We start from the raw sequence: 8,773 nt of genomic DNA, 5'->3' as shown, positions 1-8,773 counted from the left end.
GATGCGACAATATGTTAATAAGACGCTTAAAAATATAACCAAGGCAAATACATGCTTGATAGAGCTCTTTAGAAAAGCAAATAATTCAGATAATGGTAGTAGAATCATTTCAACTATGTATAAGGGGTTGTCAAATCTTAAAACACATTCAACTTCATACATTAAAACAAAATGGGAGAAGGAAGGAGGGATAATTATATCTGAGGAAGAATGGACAACAATACGGAGATATCAATGGAAGTGTACCAGTTCACAGAAATGGAGGGAGTTTGGATGGAAAAACTTGATAAAATATTTTATTACACCCTCTCAGAAATCCCATTATGATAGTAACCTCCCAGTTTGCTGGAGAAATTATGGAAATCAAAATGCAAATCATTATCATATTTTTTGGAACTGCCCTGTTATCAAAGACTATTGGAGGGGGATACACAATGCTCTACAAGACATCTTTAAATGTGAAATACTCTTAGAGAGTAAGACCATATATTTTGGATATATACCTCAAGAATGGTTGAAAAGAGATAAATATTTAATGAATATACTGTTGGCTGGTAAAAAGACTCTTACTAGGAAATGGATATCACAGGAGAGCCCAACTTTAAATGCATGGATGGAAGTTACAATGGACATTTACAAAATGGAGAAGATAACAGCATCTGTTAATCATAAGCTGGAACAATTCGATTCATACTGGGAAAAATGGTTTAACTACATAATGCCTCATAGGCCTGATTTTATTCTCACAAATCAATGAATCTGTTGTAAAAAAAAAGATCACTCCCTACTTGTATATAGTTCTTTCCTTTTGATTGCTTTTTCGTTCCACTCCTTTCTATAAGTATATACCCCAGATTAATACTTTATGGAGATTTTGTGATACATATGATTATATGATATATATGTACAATGTCTGAAATACATCTTATAGAAATGTTTGTTTGATGAACTTCAATAAAAAAATAAATTACAAAAAAAAGAACTCACCCACATGGACAGTAGTCCCTGGGCCAATAACAAGGACAGGCCCCTTTCCTCCCATAAAACCCACCTGCATGGACAGTAATTGCCTGGACAATTGTTTTTATGAACTCTTTTGATTGTCTCCGTCTACACTTCTCACTGCCTCAGTAAGGCAGCCAGCATAATCATAATCACCAACTCCGGACATTATCTCCTTTCCCCTCTCTCATCGGGCAGAAGATACAAAATCCTGAAAGCACGTTCCACCAGGCTCAAGGACAGATTCTACAAAGCATTTATAAGACTCCTGAAATGTCCTCTTGTACGCTGAAGTTGAACTCTCGATCTCTCACTCTGCCTCTCCGAGACCCTTAAACGTATTTGTACATCTGCACTGCACTTTCTCTATTACTATAACACTCTGTTCTATTTCCTTTTTGTTCTGGCATCAGGGAGGAGGTACAGGAGCCTAAAGAACCACACTCAACAATTCAGAAGCAGCTTCTTCCCCTCCGCCATCAGATTTCTGAACTGCCAATGTTCAAAAGTTCAGAGTTCAAAGTAAAATTTATTATGAGATTTACATACATGTCACCACATACAACCCTGAGATTCTTTATCCTGTGGGCATACTCAGCAAATCTATAGGATAGGAACTGTTAGCAAGAACAATGAACAACGAGCTGTGCAAATGCAAATATAAATAACAAGAGCATGAAATAATAATGGGAACACCAGAAGTGGAATGAACACTTGCTCATTACTCCTTTCTTTGTACTATTTATTTATTTACCAATTTTTTATCGATGCACCACAGTAAGCATCAATCCAGATGCATCACAGTTTGGTATGAGAATAGCTCTGCACGATGCCACAAGAAATCGCAGAGAGTTGCGGACACAGCTCAGCACATCACAGAAACCAGCCTCCCCTCCATGGACTCTGTCTACACTTCTCACTGCCTCGGTAAAGCAGTCAGCATCATCAAAGCCCCCAGGCATGCCAGACATTCTCTCTTCTCCCCTCTCCCATCGGGCAGAAGATACAAAAGCCAGAAAGCACGTCCCACCGGGCTGAAGGACAGCTTCTATCCTGCTGTTATTAAACTCTTGAAAGGACTTCTTGTATAAAAAGATGGATTCTTGGCCTCACAATGTACTTCGTTATGATCTTGAACTTGATCATTTACCTGTGCTGCACGCGTTTGGTAGCTTTGACACGTTATTCCCTTTCTCCCATGGTCCACTCCTCTCCTATCAGATTCCTTTTTAGTCAGCCCTTTAGCTGTTCCACCTATCACCTCCCAGCTTCTTGTGTTTATTCTACATTGTTATTGTTTACCTTGTTCTACCTCACTGCACTGTGTAATGATCTGATTTGTATGAACAGTGTGCAAGACGAGCTTTTCACTGTATCTCGGTCCATGTGACAATAATAAACCAATTTCAATAGTGATCTGACCTGTAATAAAACAAGCAGAAAATTACTGAAAATACTCAGCACTGGCAAAGTGGGTTTGATAGCTGGGGACTGGAGACTGGAGACTGGGGACTGGAGACTGGAGACTGGGGACTGGGGACTGGGGACTGGGGACTGGAGACTGGAGACTGGAGACTGGGGACAGGGGACTGGAGACTGGGGACAGGGGCTGGGGACTGGGGACTGGGGACTGGAGACTGGGGACTGGGGACTGGAGACGGGACTGGAGACTGGAGACTGGGGACTGGGGACTGGGGACTGGAGACTGGGGACTGGGGACTGGAGACTGGGGACTGGGGACTGGGTACTGGGGACTGGAGACTGAAGACTGGGGACTGGAGACTGGGGACTGGAGACTGGGGACTGGGGACTGGGGACTGGAGACTGGGGACTGGGGACTGGAGACTGGAGACTGGGGACTGGAGACTGGAGACTGGAGATTGGAGACTGGGGACTGGAGACTGGAGACTGGAGACTGGGGACTGGGGACTGGGGACTGGAGATTGGAGACTGGGGACTGGGGACTGGAGACTGGAGACTGGAGACTGGGGGCTGGAGACTGGAGACTGGGGACTGGGGGCTGGAGACTGGAGACTGGAGACTGGAGACTGGGGACTGGGGACTGGAGACTGGAGACTGGAGACTGGTGACTGGAGACTGGGGACTGGGGGCTGGAGACTGGGGACTGGGGGCTGGAGACTGGAGACTGGGGACTGGAGGCTGGACACTGGAGACTGGACACTGGAGACTAGAGACTGGAGACTGGGGGCTGGAGACTGGAGACTGGGGGCTGGGGGCTGGAGACTGGGGACTGGGGACTGGAGACTGGAGACTGGGGGCTGGAGACTGGAGACTGGAGACTGGTGACTGGAGACTGGAGACTGGGGACTGGGGACTGGGGACTGGAGACTGGGGACTGGAGACTGGAGACTGGGGACTGGGGACTGGGTACTGGGGACTGGAGACTGAAGACTGGGGACTGGGGACTGGAGACTGGGGACTGGAGACTGGGGACTGGAGACTGGGGACTGGGGACTGGGGACTGGAGACTGGGGACTGGGGACTGGAGACTGGAGACTGGGGACTGGAGACTGGAGACTGGAGACTGGTGACTGGAGACTGGTGACTGGAGACTGGAGACTGGAGACCGGGGACTGGGGACTGGGGACTGGAGATTGGAGACTGGGGACTGGAGACTGGAGACTGGTGACTGGAGACTGGGGACTGGGGGCTGGGGACTGGGGACTGGGGGCTGGAGACTGGAGACTGGGGACTGGAGGCTGGACACTGGAGACTGGACACTGGAGACTAGAGACTGGAGACTGGGGGCTGGAGACTGGAGACTGGGGGCTGGAGACTGGGGACTGGGGACTGGAGACTGGAGACTGGGGACTGGGGACTGGAGACTGGAGACTGGGGACTGGAGACTGGAGACTGGGGGCTGGAGACTGGAGACTGGTGACTGGAGACTGGAGACTGGGGACTGGGGACTGGGGATTGGAGACTGGAGACTGGAGACTGGGGGCTGGAGGCCTGTCCTGGTGTTGAAGGATTGTCTGTATGTGAGAAAAGCGGCTTGTTTTGTTGTTGTTTTTATTATTTTGGGGGACCTGCTCTGGGCCAAGCACTGAAGTACAATTACAAAGAACGCACCACAGCGCCTCTACGTCCTCAGGAGTTTGCGAAGATTCTTTATGACATCTAAAACTTGGACAAACTTCTATAGATGTGTGGTGGAGAGTATATTGACTGGCTGCATCACAGCCTGGTATGGAAACACCAATGCCCTTGAATGGAAAAACCCACAAAAAGTAATGGATTTAGCCCAGTCCATCACAGGTAAAGCCCTCCTCAAAATTGAGCACATCTACATGGAATATTGTCGCAAGAAAGCAGCATCCATCATCAGGGACCCCCACTACCCAGGACATGCTCTCTTCTCGCTGCTTCCATCACAAAGAAGGCACAAGAGTATCAGGACTCACACCAGCAAGTTCAGGAACAATTATTATCCTGCAACCATCAGGCTCTTGAACCAGAGAGGATAACTGTTCCCATGACCAATGGACTCACTTTCAAGAAATCTTCATCTCTTGTTCTCAATATTTCTTATTATTTCTTTCTTTCTGTATTTGCACATATTGTTGTTTTCTGCACACTGGTTGGGCGGCCTTTCATTGATTCTATCATGGATTATTGAATTTATTGAATATGCCTGCAAGAAAATGAATCTCTGGGTTGTATATGGAGACAGTTATGTACTTTGATAATAAACATACTTTGAATTGATTTTTGTTGTGTTGTGTTTTCTTTACTATGTTGTTCTGCCTGCTATGTTGGTGCCCGAATGAATGGCCTACCCTCGGCTCATCCGTAGGGTGTGTTGGTTGTTAACGCAAATGACACATGTCACTGCATGTTTTGATGATCAATGAATGAATCTGAATCTGAAATACTGCCTGACATCCAGTATTTTTAGCATTTTAGGTCTTAGTTCAGGTTTTTTTAAATTAGTTTTTAAATTTTTAGATAATTTAATGGAGTTTTGGGGTAGGCATAATGTTCCAAAAACAACAGACCAGCAAACAAGTATAACAAAATACAGAAAGCTTGTCCCAATAATAAAGTTGGTGAAGGGCACCCTCTAGTGGTGAAACAGTGTTTCCCCTGTACCTCAGTACATGTGACAACGACAGTGGGGTTCAGCAGAAAAAGAGCCCCTTGCCAAACTGAGCCATTTGTTTTTAAACCTTTCCATCAGAGAAAATTAAGTTTTATATGTGAGATGCAATGAAGTGGTGGAGAGGCAGAGGCTTCTCAGGATCTGTTACCAACTGTCTCTGGACACTTTGACTTCCGTTGCTCCCTGTTTGACAATGTGATGGTGATGAGGACATAATTACCCTGCAGGGTTTTCGGAGAGAGCTGGTCCCCTGACTTTGGTTGCTACTTGTCCTGCCTATTGACATCTTAGTGTGGAGGCCTCTCCTACTTTTCCTAAATTCTCTTGAAAACACTCTTCCTAGCTACAAACCTCTTCTTTGAGTTAGATTTTGGGTCTCTAATCCGCCTATTGGAGTCCTTAAACTAACAAGGTGCTTGCTTTTTGTTACGTTTTGTAACATCAAAACATTAAACTCTTCCACAGGAAGACACGGGAATCTGAAATTTGAGTCTAACTTCGTGTTTACTTTGTGAGCCGTGCACGTATGACATATACAACTCACATACTTTTACTAATAACCTGTAATTAATTGTACAAGCAACAAAGAATGCTTAATCAAATAATATATTTACAGGATTACTCAAATATTACTGAAATATTAAATATACAACACTACTTTTTTCTAAAATATTTTGAGTCTGAAATTTTACATTGCTCTCTATGAGCTTGCCCATCCTAACTTGGTAACATTTACAACCTTGAAACCATTTGCGATCAATGGACACTTGACCTCACAATCGCAGACAAGATTCTGCAGATAAGATTCTGCAGATAACACACACAAAATGCAAGGAACTCAGAAGGTCAGGTAGAGAGGAATAAACAGTTGATGTACTGTCCTATTCAGCTGAGTCCCAAGGAAGGGTCTCAACCCAAAGCATCAGATGTTTATCTCCTTCCATAGCTGCTCCCTCATAATCTACCTTTTTATGAGCTTGTGCCTGCATTGCACTTTCTCTGTAGCTCTAACACTACATTCTGCATTCTTTTATTGTTTTACCTTGTACTATCGCAATGTACTGTACAATGAATTGAACAGGACAAGATAGTACAAAGTTAGCATGGCTTCCTTAAGGGAGAATCCTGCCTGATCAACCAGTTGGAATCCTTTGAGGAGATTACAAGTAGGATAGATAAAGGGGATGCAGGGGGTGTTTTATATTTGGACTTACAGAAGGCCTCTGACAAGGTGCCACACGTGAGGTTGCTTATCAAGTTAAGAGCCCATGGTATTACAGGAAAGTTACTGGCATGGTTAGAGCATTGGCTGATTGGTAGAAGGCAGTGAATAGGAATAAAAAGATCCTTTTCGGATTGGCTGCCAGTGACTAGCGGTGTTCTGTAGGGGTCGGTGTTGGGACTGCTTCTTTTTATGCTGTGTATCAATGATTTAGATGATGGAATAGATGGCTTTGTTGCCAAGTTTGCAGATGATATGAAGACTGGTGGATGGGCAGCTAGTGTTGAGGAAACAGGTAGGATGCAGAAGGACTTAGACAGATTAGGAGAATGGGCAAGAGAGTGGCAAATGAAATACAATGTTGAAAAATGCATGGGCATGCACTTTGGTAGTAGAAATAAATGTGCGGACTATTTGCTAAACGGAGAAAATCCAAAAATCTGAGATACAGAAGGACTTGGGAGTCCTTGTGCAGAACACCCTAAAGGTCAACTTGCAAGTCGAGTCAGTTTTTGAGGAAGGCAAATGCAATGTTAGCATTCATTTCAAGAGGGCTAGAATACAAAAGCAGGGATGCGATGCTGAGGCTTTACAAGGCACTGGTGAGGCCTTGCCTTGAGGATTGTGAACACTTTTGGGCTTTTCATCTAAGAAAAGATGTGCTGGCATTGGAGAGGGTTCAGAGGAGGCTCACAAGGATGATTCCATGGTTATCATATGAGGAACTTTTGATAGCTCTGGGCCTGGAGGAGGGATCTCTTTGAAACCTTTCGAATGTTGAAAGGCTTAGACAGAGTAGATGTGGATAAGATGATTCCCATGGGGAGTATAGGACAAGAGAGCACAGCCTCGAGATAGTGGCATGAGAGAGGAACTGGGCAAAGTTGACTGGAAACGGACACCAGGGTGAAGGATGATAGAGCAGCAGTGGCTGGAGTTTATGCGAGAAGTGCAAGACAGATATATTCCAAAAAAGACGAAATTTTCAAATGGAAAAAGGATGCAACCGTGGCTGGCAAGAGAAGTCAAAACCAAAGTAAAAGCAAAGGAGAGGGCATACAAGAAGCAAAAATTAATTGGAAGAAAGAGGATTGGGAAGTTTTTAAAAGCCTACAAAAGGAGACTAAGAAGGTCATTAAGAGGGAAAAGATGAACTATGAAAGGAAGTTAGCAAATAATATCAATGAGGATACTAAATGCTTTTTCAAGTATATAAAGAGTAAAAGACAGGTGAGAGTAAATATAGGACCGATAGAAAATGACGCTGGAGAAATTGTAATAGGAGATAAGGAGATGGCGGAGGAGCTGAACGAGTATTTTGCATCAGTCTTCACTGAGGAGGACATCAGCAGTATACCGGATACTCAAGGGTGTCAGGGAAGAGAAATATGCGCAGTCACAATTACGACAGAGAAGCTGAATAGTCTAAGGGTGGATAAATCTCCCAGACCAGGTGGAATGCACCCTCGTGTTCTGAAGGAAGTAGCTGTGGAGATTGCGGAGGCATTAGCAATGATCTTTCAAAAGTCAATAGATTCTGGCCTGGTTCCAGAGGACTGGAAGATTGCAAATGTCACTCCACCATTTAAGAAGGGGGCAAAGAAGCAAAAAGGAAATTATAGACCTATTAGCTTGACATCGGTGGTTGGGAAGTTTGGAGTCGATTGTCAAGGATGAAGTTACGGAGTACCTGGAGACATATGACGAGATAGGCAGAACTCAGCATGGTTTCCTTAAAGGAAAATCCTGCCTGACAAACCAAGTGCAATTTTTTTAGGAAATTACAAGTAGGCTAAATAAGGAAGATACAGTGGATGTTGTGCATTTGGATTTTCAGAAGGCCTTTGACAACGTGCCGCACATGAGACTGCTGAACAAGAGCCCATGGAATTACGGGGAAGTTACATGTGTGGATAGAGCATTGGCTGATTGGCAGGAAACAGAGAGTGAGAATAAAGGGATCCCATTCTGGTTGGCTGCCGGTTACCAGTGGTGTTCCACAGGGGTGCGTGTTAGGGCTGCTTCTTTTTATGTTGTTTATCAACTATTTGGATTATGGAATAGCTGGCTTTGTGGCTAAGTTTGCTGATGATACAAAGATAGGTGGAGGAGCTGGTAGTGCTGAGGAAATAGAGAGTCTGCAGAGAGACTTGGATAGATTGGGGGAATGGGCAAAGAAGTGGCAAATTAATTACAATGTTGGAAAGCGTATGGTCATGCACTTTGGTAGAAGAAATAAACGGGCAGACTATTATTCAAATGGAGAGAAAAGTTCTGAGATGCAACAGGACTTGGGAGTCCTCGTGCTGGATACCCTTAAGGTTAACCTCCAGGTTGAGTCGGTGATGAAGAAGGCGAATGTAATGTTGGCATTCATTTCTAGAGGAATAGAGTACGGAAGCAGGGATGTGATGTTCAGTTTTCAG

Source organism: Hypanus sabinus, chromosome 13 (assembly GCF_030144855.1).
Source record: "Hypanus sabinus isolate sHypSab1 chromosome 13, sHypSab1.hap1, whole genome shotgun sequence".
NCBI classification, from domain to species: domain Eukaryota; kingdom Metazoa; phylum Chordata; class Chondrichthyes; order Myliobatiformes; family Dasyatidae; genus Hypanus; species Hypanus sabinus.
This window is presented reverse-complemented; position numbering follows the sequence as displayed.